At 41.5% G+C, this 25253-nt stretch overlaps 1 long non-coding RNA gene and 1 pseudogene across 1 annotated transcript; one reads left to right on the plus strand and one right to left on the minus strand.

Moving 5' to 3' along the window:
• The first annotated feature begins 1663 nt into the window (after positions 1–1663).
• Positions 1664–8372, plus strand: LOC115619136. Its single transcript, XR_003994930.2, has 2 exons — positions 1664–2353; positions 8008–8372. It is a non-coding gene; the product is annotated as an uncharacterized LOC115619136 (long non-coding RNA).
• A 5314-nt stretch (positions 8373–13686) lies between these two features.
• On the minus strand, positions 13687–24380 carry LOC115619059 (annotated as a pseudogene).
• Positions 24381–25253: the final 873 nt, after the last annotated feature.

The raw sequence follows: 25253 nt of genomic DNA on the forward strand, positions 1-25253 counted from the left end.
AGGTCACAAGGATGCCCAGTCCTTATCAAACACATTCCCTGGAAACTTGGCAGGGGTTTCATTTTACAAGAATTCAGGGGCAAATTAATGGTGTTGGGTTTAGACTTATTTAATTTTTTCAGTGTTTGTGCAGAAGAAGATTTATATTACCAACCTGTAACAGAAAATTTGTGGTCAGCGGCATTCAAAGTCAAATTTTGCTTTGAGTAAATTGATTTTAGATTCATTAAATTCATTAACTTCAGTAGAGGTGCTTCACATTTGCACTAGAATCGGGCTGTATTCACACTACTAAGATTTATTTTAGTCTGTTTAATCATTTTATAGGGAAGAAAACCAAGCTTTTCACATAATTTAAAAGATGGTAACATCAAGACTGAAGGCAAACATAGGGTAATATATGCAAGGACTGGATGCAAATATTTTCAATATTTAAAAAGGATTTTATGTAACCCAGAGGAACAGAAGCTCTAAATGGAAACAGAACCCTGCAGAAAGACAGAACTCAGTCAGAGAGGTATGCCTCTACTTCTAATAATCTGTGGGAAAGAGGGAAGTCACACACGCACTTCATTTCTTGACGTTTTTCTGACATTTTCCTTAGCCTCCATCCTGTCGACAGTGTCTGTGCATGGCGGGCTGTCCTGGGTTCAGCTATAGCAGTCATTTTTCTCCTTCTTAGTAGCTGGCGCATGCTGTGTTTTTTAACTTTCAGCCTGGGAACAACGCTGATAACACTGATGTTTTTAGTTGTTGCTAAGTAATGTTTATTCCAACCAAGGACTTTCTCAGTCTCATGCTTTGCCAGGGAGGAGGGGAAGCCGGGAGGAAGCAGAGACAGGACACCTGACCCAAACTAGCCAAAGGGGTATTCCATACCACAGCACGTCATGCCCAGTATATAAACCGGGGGGAGTTACCCAGAAGTGCCAGATCACTGCTCGGGTCGGGCTGGGTATCGGTCGGCGGGTGGTGAGCAATTGTATCCTCTCCCCTTGTTATTTCACTAATCATTATTATCATTGGTGGCAGCAGTACTGGTTTTGTATTATACCTTAGTTACTGGACTGTTCTTATCTCAACCCGTGGGAGCTACATTCTTCCGATTCTCTTCCCCATCCCTCCAGGAGCGGGGGGAGGAAGAAGGGGGGGAGTGAGTGAGCAGCTGCGTGGTTCCGAGTTACCGGCTGGGCTTAAACCACAGCAAACAGACAACGTGGTTACTCCATCTCCGACCACAAGCACAGCAGCCACTCCAACCCCAGTGAAAGACACTGCAGCTGAACCAAAGGACCAATCTGTGCCACTATCAGTTGCCCCTATAAGCAAGATGAAAAGCAAACAAAAAGCAACTCGTAGTGAAGGAATATGAAGACTCAATGCCAGAACTAGAAGAGGCAACACCTGAACGAGAAGAAGAATTAGTACAAGAAACAGAAAGAGGCAGAATAAGAGGTAACTTATCAGTCCCTGTCATTAACTGAGCTGCAAAATATGCAAAAAGATTTCAGCCGTCTTCCAAATGCGCACATCATTACCTGGATGGTCCAATGCTAGGACAATGGGGCCAACAGTCACAAACTAGAAGGTAGGGAAGCCAAGCAGCTAGGATCACTTGCTAGGGAAGGGGGAATTGACAAAGCAACTTGTGAGAAACTATGGACTAGGATATTGTTTATTAAGATTTATGTTAAGCTCAATGTAAAGGTTAGGCAACAAAAGATGTGAAATCGCTTATGCAAACAGCTACCAGACACCGCTTGCGTAAGATAAGATAACCACAATCGCGAGATAACCGCCAGACTTCCAGGAACCGACAGAAACAGGACAAACAACCCCATATAAGGACATATGAATGAGGGGTCAACTATGGGACAAAGGAGGAAGACTTCTTACTTCGGCCTCAACGACCACCAGGAGGCAGAAAACGACCCCCTAACAACAACTGAAGCATGCGCAGAGTACCTCCACTACTTCATGAACACGGAAGTAAAGATGTATAAAAAGGGACTGTTTGAACTGCTCAGAACGGCAGTTGGCGGAGCGCAGACTCCCCTGTCGTCCAGCGCTGTTTTTGCTCATATTCTACTTGCTATAATTAATAAAATTTTAATTGGATTATGATCCGTTGTGGTCTCAATTTATGACAATTTCTGGTGCCGTGACTCGGATAAGGAACGGTGGGCTTTGGTCCTCCGGGGAGGCGCCCCGCGACATTTCGCGGCCCCGCGACCAACAGCTCACTCCAACCTTACCGACGAACCTAAATTCTAGGATATTGAGCAAAAAAAAAAAGACCGGTAAAATCCCATAAAATTCTGTGCACGGGAGTCCGGACGAAGACGCAGGACGCGTAAGTATATTGCGAAGTTGTTCGCGGGTTTGCCGTTCGGGCGGGATTGGGTTTCCTGGATTATAACGAACGAGAGGTTCGATATACTGAACCAAGTGAGTGTGGACCCTTTAGTACTGCGTTTCCCACCTCCCGCGAGGGACTGGGCCAGGAACAAGGGGAGCGAGTGAGTGTGTGTCTGTGGATAATCCAGAAGATGGGGGCGAAGGGCAGCAAGCCTTCGACTCCCATGGGGAGGGTACACACTGTACCTAAGAATACCCCTCTGGCATATATCTTAGACAATTGGAGATATTTCCCTGGAACCCTAGGGAAAGATAAGCAAAAAATGATAGAATATTGTACTAAGATATGGGGAGGGAAGAAGATTTCTAAAAATGTCTTTTGGCCAGTCTATGGGTCAGAAGAAGATTGGGTAAGACAGCAATTAAACCTCTGGGTTAATAATAAAAAACCTCTTAACCCGGAGGAGAGTCAATATGCGGAAGTGTGGCTAGAAAGACCGGGAGCTAGACTCTACCCGCTGAATGAAATAAAAACTAAACAAAAGAAAAAGAAGGAAGAGTTAGATGAAACCCTTCTAACCCCCCCTCCTTACATTCCTCCTCCTGCTCCCGCAGAAGTCCCCAGAGCGCCCACTCCCCCACCAGAGTCGGAACAAGGGTCTCCCCCTCTTCCTAGACGCGTAACTAGAAGTCAAAAAGGGGCAGCTCAGATGTACCCCCTAAGGGAAATACCCATGGGGGGACCTCAACCTGTGATCGGATATATTTCCGTACCCCTAAACTCGGCTGACCTACGAGATTTTAAAAGAACCGAGATGGGAAACTTAATTGAGGACCCACTGGGAGTGGCAGAAAGATTAAATCAATTTTTGGGACCAAACCTTTATACTTGGGATGAGATGCAATCTATCCTTGGTCAATTATTTACTACCGAGGAAAGAGATATGATTAGACGAGCAGGAATGAGACTGTGGGATGCTCAACATGCCCAGGGACCCCAAGCAGATATTAAATGGCCACTTCAAAGACCTAATTGGGATAATCAGGATCCGGTGCATAGAACTCATATGCAGGACCTGAGAACTATAGTAATTCAGGGAATTAGAGAAGCAGTACCCCGTGGCCAGAATATCAATAAAGCATTTAATGAAATGCAAAAGAAAGATGAAAGCCCTACTGAGTGGCTGGAACGACTGAGGAAAGCCCTTCAGCTGTACTCTGGGGTAAATCCAGACGACCCTTTAGGGCAAGCGCTCCTCAAAACTCAGTTTGTGGCAAAATCATGGGAAGATATCAGAAAGAAGATTGAAAAGTTAGAAGACTGGCAGAATAGAGGGTTGGATGAATTATTGAGGGAAGCTCAGAAAGTCTACGTAAGGCGGGAAGAAGAGAGCAGCAAGCAACAAGTAAAAATGATGGTAGCAGCGGTCAGAGAGGATCGCAAAGGACGAACTGGTGAACACAGATCTGCTGGAACGAAACAAGGGAACGTAATAGTAAAGAAGGAGCAGAGATGTTGTTTTTACTGTGGAAAGAAGGGACATATAAAGAAGAATTGCAGAGAAAGGATCAGGGATGAGGAAATATTGAAAACGGAATAGGAGAGTCAGAGGCTCTATATCTTAGGGGACCGGAGTCATCATGAGCCCTTGATAAAATTAAAAATAGGTCCCCATAAACAAGAGTTCACCTTTTTAGTAGACACTGGGGCTGAGAAATCAACTATTAAGCAAATACCTGAGGGATGTAAAGTTTCCCCTGAAAAAGTACAAGTAATTGGGGCAAAAGGAGAACCCTTTAAAGTAAGCAAAATCAAAAATGTGGTATTCGAAACTGAAAATAAATTTGGAATGGGTGAACTCTTGCTCGTCCCTGAAGCAGAATTTAATCTGTTAGGACGAGATTTAATTGTTGAATTGCAATTAGAAATTAAAGTGAAAAATCAAGAGCTAACAGTGTCTGCTTATCCTTTGACCGTGGATGATCAAAAACAAATTAACCCCGATGTCTGGTACTCTCCGGACACAATTAGTAGACTGAAAATCCCACCGATTAAAATCCAACTTTCCGAACCCCACATACCTGTGAGGGTAAGGCAATATCCCATATCCCTAGAAGGACGGAGGGGATTAAAACCAGAAATTGATCGATTGTTAGCACAAGGAATCTTAGAGCCTTGTATGTCACCCTTTAACACCCCCATTCTGCCTGTAAAGAAACCAAATGGGAAATATCGACTCGTACATGATTTAAGGGAAATAAACAAAAGAACTATCACCCGGTTCCCTGTAGTAGCAAATCCATACACACTGCTAAGCAAGCTAGGACCCCATAACTCCTGGTATAGTGTGGCTGATTTAAAGGATGCCTTTTGGGCCTGTCCACTGGCAGAAGAATGCCGTGATTATTTTGCCTTTGAATGGGAAGACATAGAGACAGGCCGTAGACAGCAATTGAGATGGACTGTGCTTCCCCAAGGGTTCACTGAGTCCCCTAATCTGTTTGGACAGGCCCTGGAAGAGCTCTTAAAAGAATACCAGGTACAAACGGGAAACGTGCTGTTACAGTATGTAGATGATCTGCTCATAGCAGGGAATAATAAGGAGGATGTAAGAAAAGAAAGCATTCGACTCCTAAACTTTCTTGCACAAAAGGGACTACGGGTATCACAAGAAAAGTTACAATTTGTGGAGGAAAAAGTGAAGTATTTGGGGCATTATTTGTTTAACGGCAAGAAGATATTGGATCCAGAGCGCATTAAAGGAATTCTGGAATTACCTATGCCCGTCACTAAGAGGCAAATTCGGCAGGCATTAGGGCTATTTGGGTATTGTAGGCAATGGATAGAGAACTACAGCTTTAAAGTTAAATTTTTATATGAACAACTGTCTAAAGACAAAATACCCAAGTGGACCCCTCAGGATCAAGAGCAGTTTGTCAGTCTCAAAAGGGAGCTAAGTCAAGCACCGGTTTTAAGCCTACCAGATTTAAAGCGGCCATTCCATTTATTTGTTAACATACATGAAGGAACGGCATTCGGAGTATTAACTCAGGAATGGGCCGGACAAAAGAAACCGGTGGCATACCTATCAAAGCTGTTGGACCCTGTGAGCAGGGGTTGGCCGAGTTGTTTACAAATCATTGTTGCTGCTGCCTTATTACTTGAGGAAACGAATCGCATTACCTTTAATGGAGAAGTTGTCTTATATGTGCCTCATAACATCAGGGGAGTGTTACAACAAAAAGCAGAAAAATGGCTTACAGATAGCCGATTATTAAAGTATGAGGGAATACTTATAGAATCCCCTAATCTACCTTTGAAAACTATTGGAGCAGTTAACCCCGCTGAATTTTTGTACCCAGGAGAAGGTAATGAACTATTGCACAATTGTTTTCAAACAATTGAACAGCAGACACGCATTAGGCCAGACTTAGAAGAAGAAGAACTACAATGTGGAGAAGTATTATTTATAGATGGGTCATCACGAATAGTGGAAGGTAAACGATTGTCCGGATATGCCATCGTTAAGTTGGAAAAAGGAGAATTTAAGACAATAGAATCAGGCCCCCTGAGTGCCAGCTGGTCGGCTCAAGCCTGTGAGCTGTATGCATTGTGGAAAGCATTAGTGTCACTGAAGGGAAAGGATGGAACTATATATACAGACTCACGCTATGCGTTCGGAGTAGTACACACTTTTGGAAAAATATGGGAGGAAAGAGGATTTGTTAACTCACAGGGAAAAGAACTGATACACCCGGAATTAATTCGGCGAGTTCTGGGGGCATTGAAAATGCCGAATAAAATAGCAGTTGTACATATAAAGGGACACCAGCGAGGTACAAGTTATCAAGTTAGGGGAAATAATGCAGCTGATACAGAAGCAAAACGAGTGGCAGGCAATTATAGTATGATTTTGACTATGCAACAAGTACCTGTTAGTAAAAATTTGAGTTTTGAGTCTGCAGAAAAGGAAAAACTAGAACAAATGGGAGCTAAGGAACAAGATGGTAAGTACATATTGCCAGATGGGAGAGAAGTCTTGCCGAAGGGCATAGCACTCGAGATATTTTCAAAAATACACAGTAGAACACACTGGGGAACCCAGGCGTTAGTTGATCATTTCAATCAACAGTTTGCCAGTATAGGCGTATATAACATAGCAAAGACAGTCACGGCAGCCTGCGAGACCTGTCAAAAGGTTAATCGAAGCAACATGAGACAAAAACCTCTTGGAGGACGTTCCCCAGCATACAGACCTTTCTCACACATACAAGTGGATTTTACTGAACTACCCAGGGTAGGGCGTTACAAACATTTATTAGTAATGGTGGATCATTTAACACATTATGTTGAGGCTTTTCCTACCTCCAAGGCAACTGCTAACCAGGTTACTAAAGTGTTACTTGAACACATTATACCTCGATATGGAGTACCTGAAGTAATCGACTCGGACAGAGGAACACACTTTGTGTCAAAAATTGTTAAAGATCTAGCTGAAAGCTTGGGGATTAAGTGGGAATACCATACACCATGGCATCCACAAAGTTCGGGAAAAGTTGAAAGGATAAATGGAGAAATCAAAACTATTTTGACTAAATTAATGATAGAAACCAAATTATCATGGATTAAGTGCCTACCCATGGCACTATTAATTCTCAGAACCAGACCCCGAGCAGATGTAGGAATATCAGCGTTTGAAATGGTGTATGGAATGTCTTATAGAATTGAAAGTCCACAAACAAATGTTTTAATTCGAGACCGTGTGATTAATGAATATGTTTCACAATTAGCAGAACATCGTAACAAGCTTTGGGAACATGGACTGATTGTACAACGACCCCCGTTGGACTTAAAAATTCACAATGTTAAACCTGGGGATTGGATATTGATTAAAGTGTGGAAGGAAGAAACCCTAAAACCCAATTGGGAGGGACCTTATCTTGTTTTGCTTACAACAGAAACAGCTGTCCGAACTGCTGAGCGTGGATGGACTCATGCCAGTCGCATTAAAGGCCCAGTGACGAGACCCCACTGGAAAGTAATCAGTACTCCAGGTGACACCAAGATAACCCTGAAAAGATAACGTAATGATAAAGACTTTATTTGATTATTTTGCCGCATTACCTTTCGGTATAAAAGTGTGTATTGCTGTTTATATTTGCTATAATTATTTCTCTTTTTTTCTATTATATATGGAAGCGTACAAAGTGTGTTGAAGGAAATTGCTAAACTTATGCAACCTCACAATATTAAATATAGAAGATATGTTGATGTAAATAATATATGCACTCTAGATATACGAATTAGGTGTAATGATTTGAACTGCAATTGTTATCCATTTGCTTGTTTTAGGTGTAAGGTATGCCAGGATAAATGGTGGGCACATTGTGAATGTGGATACCCTCCAATAGGAGTTTGCACACAGTGTTGGAAAATCCAAAGAACTCTCACGGAGTGGAAATTAAAACAATTAGAATCTAAACAAGAAATTACTCGGGAATCCCATGAGTGGTGGGAAATTTTTGCCAAAGGAATAAACCCTCAATATTATTGTTACCACTCCAACGAACCAGTTCCATTTGTAGCTGAAATTTTGGTTATAAAGTGCAGAAGGGAAGTACTGACCGTGTCTTGCTTTGCCCCATTAGTTAAAGCTGCAAAGTGGGAAGCCTATATAAACAGGCAGAAAGCCCGAAACAGCTGTTCTCCTGAAGAATTCCCTTGCTGCCGAGAAGATGGTACACCCCGTGGCTCGAAGCAACCGAGTCGACGGGCGAGGCAGAGGAGGAACAAACTGTGGAGAAAAGAACCAGAACGATGGGACACAAAAGCAGCAATGGCCGAACTTCCCCAGGACTGGTAAAAACATACTTAAATTGGCAAAATTGACAGACACCCTTTTTTCTGGTATACCGTTAGTTTTGTTATTGATAATAACCCAAGCAAATGGAAACCCTCATGAACCTATGGCTTGGAAATTATATAATTTACCAGAGTCAAAATTAATTCAAACTCAGATCGGTCCAGGGAAGTGGAATTTCTCCGTGCATCTATATTCCCTGATACCTATAGAACAAGACTCCCCTGTTTTTACCCCAGATCTAGCAAAGCTTCAGGCCCAATGCAAGGCATTTTATATATGTCCAGCAAGTGACCCTGGCAGAGGTTATTGTAATTATCCAGGTCATTTTTACTGTGGCTATTGGGGTTGTGAAACTTGCTTCAGATTGGAAAACGCGAGGAGATAAATATATAGATGTAGCTTGGGGACCCCCGGGCTGCACTCCCCCAAAGCATGATTTTGATGGACACCCTACAAAACCCTGTGGCAGTGTGTCCTGTAACAGAATTGAAATCATTATAAAAGAACCCCAAGATGACACATGGTTAGTTGGCCGTATCTGGGGAATTAGATATTGGGAATCAGGAACAGATAGGGGAAGTTACTTTAGAATAGTTAAAGAAAAGCTTCCTCATGATCCTTTGTCAATAGGACCAAACCTGGTCCTGAATCCACCCACTTTCTCTGAAGAAAAGGTTGCCCCCGCAAGCGTCGCAACCACTTCTCCAAACTCCCTTTCGGAAACAACTAATGACATTGTGACTGAATTCTCCTCATCCAGGGATCGAGAGTTGTCAGAATCCAAAGACCCCTTATGGAATCTAATGCAAGCCTCTTATCGTGCCCTTAATGAAAGCAAACCAAATTTAACTGAAGAATGTTGGTTATAATGTTAGACCACCATATTTTGAGGCAATTGGAAAACCAGGTAGGATTCAATGGTCTAATGGTTCAAACCCACGAGAATGCCCATGGGATGACCAGAGGAACCATACGCAAGGAATTACTATTCAATTAGTAACAGGTCAAGGAAAATGTATAGGTACAGTGCCCAAAAAATATCAGCCTTTGTGCAACCGAACAGTCACTAACACCAATATAGAGAAACACAAGAATCAAAATGACAAATGGGCTATTCCGACACCAGGAGCTAAATGGGTTTGTTCAGACATCGGAGTAACGCCTTGCCTATCCCTAAACGTGTTTAATCAATCTCAGTTTTGCGTACAGGCGATTATTGTTCCTCGTCTAATCTATCACACCTCTGAGGAGGTGTTACGCCACTTTGAAGGAGACCTGAATAGACAAAAACGAGAGCCAATTACAGTAGTAACCCTAGCTACCCTGCTGATAGCGGGCGGAGTTGGAGCAGGTACAGGCATAGCCTCCCTAGTAAAAGGTCAGGAATTACAAAGTTTGCAGATGGCTGTAGATGAAGATTTAGCAAAAATAGAACAATCTATCCAAAATTTAGCCACTTCAGTAAAGTCTTTATCAGAAGTAGTACTGCAAAATAGAAGAGGATTAGATCTATTGTTTTTAAAGGAAGGAGGGTTATGTGTAGCTCTCAATGAAGAATGTTGCTCTTTTGCTGACCATACGGGAGTAGTCCAGGACACCATGTCTGAACTCCGGAAAAGGTTAGATCAACGTAAGAAAGATCGTGAGGCGGGCAGGTCATGGTATGAAAACTGGTTTAATGTTTCACCTTGGCTAACCACTTTGTTGTCCGCCTTAGCAGGACCGCTTATCATGTTGATTTTGGGACTCATATTTGGGCCTTGTATATTACGTTATATTTTACACTTTATTAAAGAACGGTTTGACATAGCTAAACTGCTTATTTTAACTACGAGGTCTGGGGCAAAATATAAGAGTGTATCTATTAATGAGGATGAAGATTGTTGTGAATGTGTTATGCCACGTGAGAACTATGCCTTTTGTAATTGTGAGGTATTACCTTGTGAGTGTTATGATAAATGTTGGGATTGTGGAAAAAGGTTTGTTCGCAGTGCCGAAAATGAAAGTAGCGTCTAATAAACAATAATAGGATAAAAAGAAAAAGGGGGGATTGTGAGAAACTATGGACTAGGATATTGTTTATTAAGATTTATGTTAAGCTCAATGTAAAGGTTAGGCAACAAAAGATGTGAAATCGCTTATGCAAACAGCTACCAGACACCGCTTGCGTAAGATAAGATAACCACAATCGCGAGATAACCGCCAGACTTCCAGGAACCGACAGAAACAGGACAAACAACCCCATATAAGGACATATGAATGAGGGGTCAACTATGGGACAAAGGAGGAAGACTTCTTACTTCGGCCTCAACGACCACCAGGAGGCAGAAAACGACCCCCTAACAACAACTGAAGCATGCGCAGAGTACCTCCACTACTTCATGAACACGGAAGTAAAGATGTATAAAAAGGGACTGTTTGAACTGCTCAGAACGGCAGTTGGCGGAGCGCAGACTCCCCTGTCGTCCAGCGCTGTTTTTGCTCATATTCTACTTGCTATAATTAATAAAATTTTAATTGGATTATGATCCGTTGTGGTCTCAATTTATGACAAACTGCACAAGAGAAAGGAGTCCTTGGCCTCTGGAGGTGGCTCTTGGCAGCTGTGAAGGAAAGGTGTCCCTACAAGGACAATGTTATGTGTCACCCAGGCAAGTGGATCGAGATAGAGAAAGGCCTCCAGTACCTGAGGGAAGTAGCTGTACTAGAGATTATCTATCATAGGCCAGATGCCGGGGATACACCCGTAGATCCAGATGAAGTCAAATGTACACGACCTGTGTGGCCGAAATTTACACAGAGTGTGCCATCATCATATACCAACTCATTGGCAACAATGAGCTGGAAGGAAGCAGCAGTATCAACAGTGGATGAAGCGAGTCATCAACTCTGGGAGTTTGTCAGGGTCCAACTGGGGGAAAAACCCAGTGCCAGACCCATTTCGTTCATGATCCCAAGAGTGAAATTAAGATGCAAACGAGGTCAAGTACCATAAGTGATCAGTCGGCTTATTACAAAAAGATAATTATAAAAAGGAAATTATTATAGAAGAGAGAGCGTGATAGGACAGATCAGGGGAAAAAAAAAAAAGATAGAAATGAAGCAAGAATGCAGAGTGCAGAGAGAGATAGTCACCACTGTGGATCCAGCGGTGTCCTGGGGGTCCATAATCATCATCCTCAATGGTGGGAGTCCTCCAGGGTCTGTAGTTGGTATCGGAGGTTGTGGGAGTCCTCCAGGGTCCGTAGTCAGTATTGGAGCAGAGTGTCCCCAGGAGTCTGTAGTAGTCATCAAAGGTGGGTGTCCCCGTGGAGGTGTCCTCTCTGGCAATTACCTTTTCCCCCTTTTATTATGAGTTGGGGGAAGTACCTCTGTTCTTAATGTCAGGTACTACACATTCCTGGTGGATCAGTTTCACTGGTCTTGCAGCCAGCTCTTCTAACTGCAGATTTCTTGGGATAATGGGCAGCAATTCCTCACACCAATCCTGGAGATAATGGACAGAAGAGTCTTATCTCAGCTCCTCCCACCCATCTCTCAGGCAATGAACCCTGGAGTCCCATTTCAGTTCCTTACACCCTTCTCTCAGGCAATGGATGTTGGGGTCTTATCTCAGCTCCTCCCACCCATCTCAGACAATAGATGGTGGAATCCCATCTCAGCTTCCCATACCAATCTTTGAGACAATGGACAGTGGAGTCTGATTTCAGCTCAGTCTCTCACGAAGTTTGAAGACAATCTTGCTCCTTCCATCATTTCAGCTGTGGAAAAATTCCTGTCCCAGGGGTTCAAGCAATTGAGAGATGATCTATGCAGCTCCCCACGTGTACAGACCCACATCTCAGCTATTAACAGAAGGTGCTCTATTGCTCAAGAGGGAAGATATAGGAGGTACACGCTACAGGACACCCTGTGGTTTTACCTGCAGGATCATGGAGAAGACATGAGAAAGTGGGATAGAAAAACCTACCTCGGTTCTGGAGGAATGGGTATACAGATTGAAAAGAAGAGTAAACTGAAGAACGGGAAGATTTAAGTCAGTGTACCAGAGAAACTGTAAAAGAGTTCATTCTAGAATTCTTGTCTTCCATTCCTTGTACTGTGCTTCACATCTAGTGTCTTTCTCCCTTTTTGAGAAGGGGGAACAGCCCATAGTAGCTGTTATTGACTGCCCCCCCCCCCCCCCCAGCTTCCCTTTACATTGTATACCTTTGATGATTTATCCATCTAAGCTGATGGAAATTGATAAATAGCAGCAATTTCTATCTATCTGAACTATACAGATGAAGTAGAACATTTGAAGCTTGGAATTAAAGTAACTGAAATTAGGCTGTGGGTAGTTACAGATAACATCACTGTATTTAGTACCAGAGACACAAGTCTGAATTTGCCACTAAGCTGCAGAAGCAGCAATGCTAACACATGGCTTTTCTAAAGCAACTTTCTTTCAAAGAGGTAAAAGGACTCAGGCCTGATGAAACCTCATATCTGAAGGGAGTATCCCTGACAGACAGCCATAATGAGGGGATGATTTGTGCAGCAATGTACATTCAGTGCACTCATGGTCTATCCATGTTAGGTCCTTATAGCAAACAGAATTCCTACTTCTCTAGGGCAGACAGTGGAGGAGCTCATATTGCAGAGCAAATCACATAACTGAGATAGATAGAATCTGAACAATTGAGAACCACAGAACACATACCTGAATTGCTAGGGATGTTCTTTAAAAGAAAACTGACAAGGGCATTATAGTAATGTATGCTGCATGGGCTAAAAAAAAGTGTCTGAACAACACTGTGCAATAAAGTGGCCTGCTTTTAAACAAAGCATTTATATTGTTATTTTAAGTTAGTTATAAAATAGCATATTAGAACGGTAACTTAAAAATATATATGTAGTTTTCATACTAGTGCCTACTTGAGGTGAGTAAAGAACTTTTTGCTAGTGCTACTTGTGTGCACTATATGCATTGACAGACAGCAAGAATACAGCGAAAGCAATCTTGAAATTAAACAGAGCTCAGGAAATGCTAACAAGAGATCAGTAAGGAAAACTTAAGTCCAATTTGCCCAAAATTCTTGGCTGTTTCATCATGTATTAAAGGAGACAACTGGAAGTTGTGGCCATTGGTACTACATCACTACATAATTTCCCATTTTATATTAAGCGGGATTTGAATTTCATCTTAATTTTTAGAGTTTCGGGTCTTGGAGAACACTGTAGTTTACTCAACTATTCCTTATATTAAAAAGTGATCATTAATAAGATCCCATTTCTCAAAAGAATGAGTGATTTAAATAAAAAAAAAATAAAAAATATTAGAAGATTGCCCCCCTCCAAGTTGAGTGTTCATGGAAATAGTTATCATCTTGTGTTCCACAAGTGATCTGAAGACTAGAGTTCCTGTTTATAGTAGCTCAGATGCAGAAGCTCTTTGATATCTCAGGGCCATTATCGGTTTTCTTCAGGCCTTGAAGGAAGCTCAAACTACTCTCCCCTTAAGAGAGTGAGGGGGGAGAAAATTATTCACTATTTGGATCCTCTGGTCTTCCTCACTGGTGAAGAGGAGCATGCAGAATTTTTCCAGCTGTAAATTCAAGCAAAATAATTTACTGCTTAAGAGGGCAATCAGTATTAAATTTTTTCTTTAAAAAAAACAAACAAAAAAAAAAAGGACTAAAGCAAAGTATTCAGTACATTTTAATCTTTTAATAGAACAGGCTTAAGCAAAGATCCTAGAAAATATTAACAGAAAAATCAAAAGCCCTGCTTATTGAGCAGCCTGATTATTCACAGGCTAATGGTCTTTCAACTTAGCCCCACTGCAAATCTAATCAGTCACTGCCTGTTTATCCAGCCTTGAGTCCTACAAAAGCTGAGAGAGTATCAAAAGTTTACCTGTTTCTCAGAAATGCTGATGGGTTCTTTCAGCACTACCCATGTTACACTCTCATTAAGGGGTGGTGTTGTCAAAGAACCAAGGTATGTCCAATAATCTAGACTCAATGGCAGGAGACATTTGGGGTTGAAGCTTCTAAATTGAGCTTTTGTTCCCTGGAAAAAAAGATACTTTATCTTTTTACTCTTAAGTGCAGGTTAAAGAATTTTTTAAAGATAAGAAATGCTAAAGTAGCATTAAAAAGCAGCAGAAAGGAAAAGTCTATAAAGCTTTGGCTGCCTTATAAGAAGTTATCCAAGAGTAGCATGGCAAGTGTGATTCCTGCTGTTGGCTTACTGGACTTCCAGTTCTTGCCCCATTGCTTCTAACAAAGTTCAGCTCTTGTCACAAAAGGTCTAAAAATAATGCAGGAAGTGTATTCAGTATGTGTTCAGTGTGAGCTCTAGATAGTATCATGGCAGAATTCCTTGTCTCATTATTTGCTATTTTCTATTCTTCCCCATCTATTTTGGTAGAAAATATAAACTATGGAATTACTTGGCCCCAAACAGTCATTGTCTGCTAGGACAAATATTGCCTTTAAAAATCCAATGTTCAAGTCTAAAATTAGAGACAGGTGGGTGAACTTAAAGACCAGTAGAAATAGGAGTTACTGTCTGAAGTAGCGATTGCCTTAATTACCATAGTCTAGGGCAAGATTTTTCAGCCTATAGGAATATCTGAAAGGTACTTGGTCACTAAAAAAGCACTGTCCAATTGTCTGTAAAATTGCTTATAAGGAACAAAATAATCAGCTTGTTTCCAGTGACAAACCTTCAGACCTTCCATCACTACAGCTGATGGATAACTATTTCTTTCCTGCAAGTGGAAGAAATCACTTAAAGTATCATTAGTTTGTCTGCAGCCTACATACTTCTGTGTAACTGCCTTCATTTCTTGTCTTTCATAAGCATTATACAGAGAAGCAATAATACGCCTACTCAAGTATTAGATATAATTTTGCATAATAGAACTTATGCACATTACAGAATGCATTAACCTCATGTAAATCCAGAAAGGATAACATTTGTAGTGGTCTGATCAGTCTGCACTTGAGAAAGCACAGCAGGTATCAGTCTTTAAAGCTCTCGGGTATATCTGGTTAAAGACCACCTTCAGGTATCACTGCAAGATTAGACAGGCTCAGGACCTCATAAGATTGTCCCCTAAGAGAGCTTTGCAGCAGAAGATAGACAGCCAACTTCAACTTGTTCAAGGCGAAGCTCAATGGAAAAGGATTATTTTGCTGAGTCTAAGAGCTGAGCCTGAAGGGCACCTGAGATTAGGCAAATAAGTTGAACTTTAGAGGGGAAGAGGAGAATACAATTACAGTGATGTTGTAATGATGGGAGGATTTATGGTGGGTGTTTTTCCAGTTTTGTCTCAAACATGTACAAGAGCCTGATTTTTGAAGGATATCCCAGAAACAAATATGAAGAGCTTAAGACTTAAAATTTTACCATGTACAAAGCATCAGTGAGTCTGTTCATATTGGCACATTCTTACCCAATCTAAAATAATGAAATAGACAAATTAAACAAGAATGACTGTAATTATGCTTTGAATAGGAGTCATTTTCTTATCCGAATCTCAACATTCCTACTAAAGTAAGTTTAACAGCAGTTTGCTATGAGTTACTGCCTCCAATAAGTCATCTGTTTTCCTTAAACACTTCTTAAATATGTAGCTTGGTTCTCAAACACTTGACAGCATAATGCTTTTCATCATATAAGCACGCTCTTTTTGCAATTCTTGCCTCCAAGAAAAGACCAACTACTGCCAAGCCATCTGGAGCTGCTGCTGCTTCTCCAGATGTTGCATAGTTCACTGGAATGCCAGAAAATAGGTGGAGCTTTAAAGAAAAATAACAAATAGGAATTAAACAAATTAGTAATGAAAGGCGTGAACATAGTTTGTCTCATGTGAACAGGCACTAATAGTCATTTATAACATAATGTAGGTTTTACTCCAAAGGCATCTTTGGAAAGATTAGCAAGTTCTATCTTTTTGACCAGTCCATAAGCACAGACAGATACTAAAAGTTGCTGTATATCAACCTGTATTGGGTTTGCATGGCAAGGTCTTGGTAGCAGGTGGGCTACAGGGGTTGCTTCTGTGAGAGGCTGCTGGAAGCTTCCCCTACGTCCAATAGAGCTAATGCCAGCCAGCTCCAAGACAGACCCCACCACTGGCCAAGGCTGTGCCTATCACTGATGGTGATAGCACCTCTGGGACAACATATTTAAGAGGAAAAAAAACCCCATGCAACTTCAGCTAGAGAGAGAAGTGAGAATACATGAGAGAAACAGCTCTGCAGACACCAAGGTCAGTGCAAAAGGAGAGGAGGGGCTCCAAGTACTGTAGCAGAGATTCCCCTATAGCCCATGGTGAGGCAGGCTGTGCCCCTGCAGCCCATAGAGATCCATTGTGGAGCAGATACACACCTGCAGCCCGGAGAGGGCCCCACACCAGAGAAGGGGGATGCCCAAAGGAAGATGTGACCCTGTGGGAAGCCCACACTGGAGTGGGTTTTCTGACAGGACTTGTGACCCTACAGGGGACCCATGCTGGAGCAGTCTGTGCCTGAAGGACTGAACCCTACACAAGGGACTTGCATCGGAACAGTTCATGAAGAACTGCAGCCCATGGGAAGGGTTCATGTTAGAGAAGTTCATGGAGGACTGTCTCCCATGGGAGGGACCCCACGCTGGAGCAGGGGAAGAGTATGAAGAATCCTCCCCTGAGAAGGAAGAGAACTTGTGATGAACTGACCGCAACCCCTATTCCCCACCCCCCTGTGCCAGTGGGAGGGAAGGAGATAGAGAAAAAAATCAGGAGTAAGTTTAAGCCTGGGAAGGTGGTGTTTTTCAAAGATTTGGTTTTATTTCTCATTATCCTACTCTGATTTGTTCAGTAATAAATTAATTTTCCCCAAGTCAAGTCTGTTTTGCCTGTGACTAATTGGCAAGTGATCACTCCCTGCCCTGATCTTGACCCATGAGCCTTTTATTGTATTTTCTCTCCCCTGCCCAGCTGAGGAGGGGACTGATAGAGCAGCTTTGGTGGGCACCTGACATCCATCCAGAGTCAACCCACCACACAGCTTTAATTGAACCAATTCAGGCATTAACCTGTGACCTAACTTCCCTGGTATAGGCCTTCATCCCATGAAGCACTATGCTCTGGTACTCACTGGTAGACTCCAGGATGCCATGCTACTGTATTATTTGGGATAGACTGAGCTGGGAAAGGTCTGTGTCTTGCCCTAGCTTTGCAAAACTTTCTCAAGAGCCCTCAGACAGAGACATTTCTAAGCTCATTAAAGTCTGTGCTGACCTAACCATGGTGAGTAAGCAATCAGAATCTTAAGGGACATCCAGTCCTCACTGCAAAGTCATTTGTCAACAGCATTTGCATAAATTAATCCCATCTGTAAAAAACCACATTGTTACCTCACAGGGAAAACGTTTGCCAACAACTGTGTGCTCCGATCCCTAGCTGGGATTTGTCCCCCAGTGAAAGTGAAACTGCTTTAGCTGAAATAGATTCTCAAAGGGACCACCACTGATAGCGAGGGGGAGGAGAGAAGAAAAAAAAAAAAAAAGCGCTCAAGAATTCTGCCTTTTTAGTTCCTGTTAAAGACTGTCATGGTTTAAGCCCAGTCGGTAACTCAGAACCACGCAGCCTCTCGCTCACTCCCCTCCTTCTTCCTCCCCCCACTACCGGAGGGATGGGGAGGAGAATCTAAAGAATGGAACTCCCACAGGTTCAGGTAAGAACAGTCCAGTAACTAAGGTATAATACAAAACCACTACTGCTACCACCAAAGTTAATAACGATAAAGGAAATAACAAGGGGACAGAATACAATTGCTCACCACCTGCCAACTGATACCCAGCCTGACCCAAGCAGTGATCTCGGCCTTCCGGGTAACTCCCCCAGTTTATATACTGGGCATGACGTGCTGTGGTATGGAATACCCCTTTGGCTAGTTTGGGTCAGGTGTCCTGTCTCTGCTTCCTCCCGGCTTCCCCTCCTCCCTGGGAGAGCATGAGACTGAGAAAGTCCTTGGTCAGAGTAAACATTACTTAGCAACAACTAAAACCATCGGTGTTATCAGCATGGTTCCCAAGCTCAAAGTCAAAAACAGAGCACTGCACCAGCTACTAAGAAGGAGAAAAATGACTGCTACAGCTGAACCCAGGACAGTATCCACCCCTTATTCCATACCATTCATGTCATGTTCAGATCCCACATTTTAAAATATAGCATCGCTTTTGTCTCATATATATATATATGCATATATATACACACACACACAAAGAGAGAGATATCATTCCCTAGTCCATGGACCAATCCCTATAAAGTTGCTGAATTAATCCAGTCTGTGATGTCAGGCTCCATCTCTTGCAATAGTCTTTCAGGGCAGGAGGGATGGTGTGTAGTGTTGGGTTGTTGTCTGCTGATGACACCATCAAACTCATCTGGTTTCGTCAAAATTCATTCTTTGTTAGGGTGATGATTGGAGGGAAGTCAGGGTCAGTTGCTGCTGACCTGAAGACATCTAACTGGTGGGCTATAAAAGTGTTATAGAGCAGGCAACAACGTACAATTGAGTTCATTGGCTGTTTTCCCCCCAAATTAAATCCCCTTGACGTACACACCGGACTTCCTCATCTTCCCGCATTACCCACCAAGTATATTCAGGTCCCTGAGCAAAAGCAACCCCACGAGTGGGTTTGCCTTTACCTGAAGCAGGAATAACCCAGACTGTCTTCCCCAACAAATTCTTTATGTGCACCACAGGAACTTTATCCCCCTCTGCAGTATGTAAAAGTTCTGACTGGGCTGGGCCAGCCCTGTTGGCAGATCCCCTACTGTTGACCAACCAGGTGGCTTTTGGTAAATGTGTATCCCAGTGTTTGAAAGTCCCACCACCCATTGCTCTCAGTGTAGTTTTTAACAGCCCATTGTACCGTTCGATTTTCCCAGAGGCTGGTGCATGGTAGGGGATGCGATATCCCACTCAATGCCATGCTCTTTGTCCCAAGTGTCTATAAGGTTGTCCCTGAAATGAGTCCCATTGTACTAACTAACCGTTAGTTAGACTAAGTTAGACAAAGACTAACTGTTTTTGGCACAATAGTGGAAAATAAAACCAGCAGCATTTCCTATTTGCCAATATGAAAAAGGTGCATCATCCAGACATTTAGAAGGGTTGGATTCCTTAATGGAAAGCACCTGAATTCACGTAAAAAATTAAATTTAAAAGATTTAGTGGCTATTTGTGCAGAATTTGGTTTTTTTTTTTCATAGGGCTTATTTGATATATGAAGATGTGGTAGCCATAGTCATGGTTATGCCTTTCCTGTTAAACACAATAAATCCAAGTTGAATATTAAAAAAATAGCAATTTGAAACTCATGTACCTAAAGTATTTTTGACACGGCTACTTGAGATTTTGTACAAAAGAGTGTAGATACCTTAAATATCAGGTAGGAAATTCAGCTAAGAATTTCCTTTTTAGAGTATCTGTACTTCCAGTGGAGGTTATTTATATTGTTTCCTTTAAAAACCTGTCATGGTTTAAGCCCAGCTGATAACTCAGAACCACGTAGCCTCTCACTCACTCCCCCACTTCCGGAGGGATGGGGAGGAGAATTAAAAGAATGTAACTCCCACAGGTTGAGGTAAGAACAGTCCAGTAACTAAGGTATAATACAAAACTACCACTGCTACCACCAATAATGATAAGGGAAATAACAAGGGGAGAGAATACAATTGCTCACCACCTGCTGACCGATACCCAGCCTGACCCAAGCAGTGATCTGGGCCTTCTGGGTAACTCCCCCTGGTTTATATACTGGGCATGATGTGTTGTGGTATGAAATACCCCTTTGGCTAGTTTGGGTCAGGTGTCCTGTGTCTGTTTCATCCCGACTACCTCTCCTCCCTGGCAGAGCATGAGACTGAGAAAGCCCTTGATTGGAGTAAACATTACTTAACAACAGCTAAAAACATCCGTGTGTTATCAGGACTGTTCCCAGACTAAAGTCAAAAAAAACAGCACTGCACCAGCTACTAAGAAGGAGAAAAATGACTGCTACTGCTGAACCCAGGACAAAACCTGATCCCATAAAAGAGGTAATATAATAGGTTGTACTTCACACAACACCATTCAGAATCTCAAATTGCCTTTTAAAAGTGAGGAAATGCCACAGACAAACTTCACACATCACTTAGTAATAACACTTAAGAACTGGTGAACATTTAAGATGCCACCTATAGAAGATACTTTATCAACAGCATCAGTCATCCTCCTGTAATCTTATATGGCACTAGATCAAATGAATTTTTTTCAGACAGACATGAAAACCTGATCAAAGTCTTACTTCAAGAAAATTAAAATGACATTTTGTTTCTGTAAAGCACTCATCCTTGGTGTAGTCAGTAATATTTTATTTAAAAACTTAAAGCTGGGGCTTGCTCAGAGCTACCACATGTGACTAGTTCCAGCCGGCCTTTATGCAGGAAACTGTTGTTGCCAAATCAAAGGATTTAGTATTAATTAAGAATCTAATTATCTCCTCATAGATTTTTCTGAACTTGGCAATAGAATGCATCACCTGTCTCAAATATTATTTTAAGAAATCTAGCTATGATGGCTTACTGTCAAAGTTCTGTTGTGCCATTTATGCAGAGCTGCGAGTCACTAGATTTATTTCAACACAACTAAAACCACTTTAAAACATGTTTTCCTCTCCTAGCAGTCTTCTTCCTTGAAAGCATTATTAAAACAAGGCATGTGCTTATCATAGTAAGGGCAGAGGTCTTCATTTCTACATGCGCTCTGGGTCTATATCTCTTAATGCAGACTAATAGATGTTCTCAAGCTTCTAAAGCTGCATGAAGTTCACTGTTATGTAGATAAAGTTCAGATTTGAATTGCATGAAAGTAGTTAGCAAGCTAAGATAATACTTCCACATATATTTTACAAATTCTTTTTTGTAGGGTGGCATGCTTAATGGATCTGTGTAGTAAGATTTTTGGGGAAATGCACATCCAGTCATCTTTTCAAACTCAGTAATGATGCTTGAAAATCTGATCATTCAGTTGGGTGGTTTCTTAGATTCATTCCAGAAGAGAAATTTTAAACTAGAATGGCTGGAATTTTAACCCCCAGCCCTTATTTCAAAGGGTTACCAGCACAGACAAGTCACTTAGTCAAAACAAGTTACTGTCTCTGATCTAGGATATCCTATTTAGCTAGAATCAATAAACACACCCGAATTAAATCAGCTGATAGGTTTAAAAGTTATCTCCATTTGAATGCTCCTCTCCTACACTGCAGATGCAAAAGCAAGGTCTACCATGGAAGTAGGATTAACAGAAGTAATTGATCACTTAAGCATATATATTCTCTGCCAAGAGCTAAGAGACAAGAATAATACACAACTGCAGATAGTCCAACATCTACAAGCTGCTGCCAACTCAGAACTGGCTGAAGATTTTATAATTTCTGAAGAAATTGAACTGCTATGAGGCAGGGAGGAAAAGAAAACACCACAAGGTAACAGCAACTGGTCCAGATACAACTTGGTGTAGTGACTATGATTATGATAACCTGATCTCTGCTAATGCTCTTCTCTTCCCTACCCCATTGATGGAAACTGGGCAGAGCGCCAGACAGGGCTGGCATGTCTGTTAGCATCTTTGATTGGAATGATCATGGAAAGAGGGTAGTGAGGAGCATAGATACCTACTCCACATGCTGATGTGGTCTAGGAGCACTGGAGAGATGCATGGATTCCTCGCCTAAGAAATTGACAACCCCCATTTGAAAGGGAAGCACTGCAAACAAACTTCCGATTTCCCTGATGCAAGAGCTTTTCCTAACAGAGTTCTGCTGTGCAATATTGTATTGCTAGCGGCTCAAGTGAAGACAAGAAACATGGGGCTCAAAATGACAAAATATAAAGGGTTTTTGTCATATGCCTTGTTCTAAGCTGAAATTATGTATCATAAATACATCACACAGAACATACTTTTTTCCCCTAAGTTACAAAACAATATTCCAAGTTAGTTGGCTGTGTGTTAGTCTCACCTGTCTTGTTATTAGTATCTTCAAACTCAACCATAACCAAATGGCCATTGTTGGAGATGTTAAGACATGCATGGTTCATAGGAGATAAGTAGTGGCTTCAGATTAGGGTCAAACTGCTCTTGCAGAAACTATATCAATAGGTGACTGGAAGTTCCCTTGGGCAATAGGATAAGATTTGTGCCACTCTGAAGGTCCTTCAAAAGGAAGGAAAGCACCATTATTCTCTTCCTACTATACACAAAATAATCATTGCAGATTTTCATGAAGCTTGAAGTAAAGCTTGGTGAGCAGGAGCGACTCAAAAGTTTGGCCTCCAAGAAGTTAATTTAAATTCTAAGCTGGTGTGTTTTTATTAGCACAAATAGGCTGCAGCAAGATGGGCAATTCAAGTATCTTGTACAAAACACACTGAGGAAGCCACAGAACATCTGCAGACTGCTGTATCTTCAGTTACTTGTGCCACTCATTCTTTGTGGAGTTTGTAATTACATTGCTAAGATATCTGAAGACCATCCAAGGTGGGTGCAGGTATAAACTCACTTGCATGCACACATGCACTCCCCAAAGAAACAGCATTTAACTCTTCCTGGGAAAGATAGTCCAAAAGCTCCAGTGATTCAAATTAGATGCAGATGACTCAATCTCTTAGCTACTGACTATGCAGTCATTTTAAAAATTACTTTATGACTGCAATAAATCTTTGAGGCAGCTTCATTCTTTACTCATGCCCATTATGGTATCTCTATACCCTGAGTGTGATAATTAACATTTTTGGACTTGCTGACCTCAATAGAGTTGTAAGAAAGACCAATTTAATAACAGCTCTCTGCTGCCAGAGCTGGGACATTCTTATGCTGTTTGAGATAACCTTATCTGTATCAAAGAATTACTTATGACTTTTTTCTACTTTGGTATGGTAATGCAAGAAGAAATTAGATTCTTGTACTGCTTATGTTCATAAAGTATTAAGAGTAACAATTTTACTTTAAGACTCCCTCATACCTTCACAAGCAGAAGCTTTTTAAAATCAAGCACACGTATTTACCCTCCCTGAGTTTATATAACAACTGATCTATTATGCTCTTGTCTTTGACATTTTCTGAAAAGCTAAGCTGATAAAATAGTATATTTTCTCAGACTGACTATACAGCAGATTCAGGATTTAAATGCTGTTACACAAGCTTAGGCAATATAATTTGTCTCTTAAGCTTTGTAAGATTGGCTTTATTACTACAACCTATATGCCCAAACACACTGTCTACTAGTACTAACCAGCTTCACTTAGCATTCAAACTTGCTTTTGGACTCACAGAAACTAAAATAATTGCTGTTAAGAGAGACTGGCTCCTGAAGGTTATACAAAAGATTGTCTTATTGGACAACATCAGTCACTCATCCATCCTTTTCTATAAAGGATAGAGATGTTATAAAACACTATTGTAGGAATCTCTCAGAAGCTCCATGTATCCTCTCACTCTGTGACATACATTCTTGGAGGTGGGAAGCAAAGGAGGATGACTAAATTAAAAACTGTCAAATCAGAAAGCATAAATTATTCTATAGAGATCTCTGAAACTCATCTGTACAATTTACTGATGCTCTAGAAATATATAACATATACCTTATTTTATTCACATCTGTGGAAGCCTAGATATCACATTTCAACTGCTGCACAGGATCAGAAGATCTATTACTGCTCTACTAAACCTTCTTTACTTAAAAGAATTGCTTTTAGTGAGACAGACACGGTTAATCCTTTTCATAACAGCTTTTTAGAAAGGGACCCATATGTAATAACTGTAGCCTGAAAAAAGAAACAAAACTCAGTACTGCTTCCCTCAGTTTAGGGACACCAATTGCAACAATGAAAGGCAGCAGGCATACATTTGTGCCTCTTTCAGGGCCACTTTCTGGGTGCTATTTGTTATCAACAAAGTAATTAATTACCTGCTGTATATACTTGGTACTTGCAGACATCAAAATGCAGGCAGCTCTGCAGGGCTCAGGCAACAGTTCTAGAAAGAAAACAAGTGGGGGGAAAAAGAGAAATGCAGCACAGAAATGCTAAAACCTTCAATCATCCTGCCCATATCCCAAACTGTAGTGGCCAATCATTACAAGGGAACTGCACCCCACCTCACTATCAGCTCTAATTATGGCACTGCTGCTTACCTGCCTTTATAATGGCTCACCGTGGGATAGGGTCAGCCCCTTAAAGATACAGAGCACCAAAGCAGCTCCTGCAGGATGGGGAAAGTACCTGTGTTTCTTGTGCTCCCAACTTTGCTGCTTCTGCTCCCTCTATTTGCTAACTCAGCATAGGAGAAGGAAAATGTAAAACTGAGATAACTGAAGTCCCAGGACGTAGAGAAGAACAAAGACTGTTCAGCTGGCATACAGGTCAAATTTAGGAAATAGTGGTAATATTTTCCCATTCTACACCACAAGGAAGCAAAAGCCATAATCCACTCTGAGCATTAGGGCACAGTAATGTGTGCACATTGTAATGGGAACTGCCCTTCTTGCTTTTATGTTCTGCAGGGAGAAACATCACTGCCTCTCTTTTCTTCAACACTCTTTCCAGCTGCAAAAAAAATAATGATGTTTCCACCTGATTTGTAATTAAAACTTCAGAATTGGTGCTTAGGTGAAAAGGAGAACATTCAAATCTTGGAAAAGATTACTTGTGCTACTTTAAATAAGGTAAAAATCACACCAATTAAGGATAAATTTGCAATTTTTTTTTCTTTGTAACTAAAGAAACTTTTCAAAAAGACAAAAAAAAATAATCTGGTTGCATTAGGGAACAGAACACAGCAGACTAGGGAAAGGAGCTGATTTGCAAAGTCTCAGTTATCTGATACGATCCAGTAATTGCCTGCACCCTGCTAAACCCGTGAAGAGGCTACAATGAGATACCCAATCTGTAGCTGTAAAATGTCTTAAGACATCTTTGTGGCAAGAAAAACAGCTCCTTGGTAGGAATTT

This window comes from Strigops habroptila, chromosome W (assembly GCF_004027225.2).
Source record: "Strigops habroptila isolate Jane chromosome W, bStrHab1.2.pri, whole genome shotgun sequence".
NCBI lineage: Eukaryota > Metazoa > Chordata > Aves > Psittaciformes > Psittacidae > Strigops > Strigops habroptila.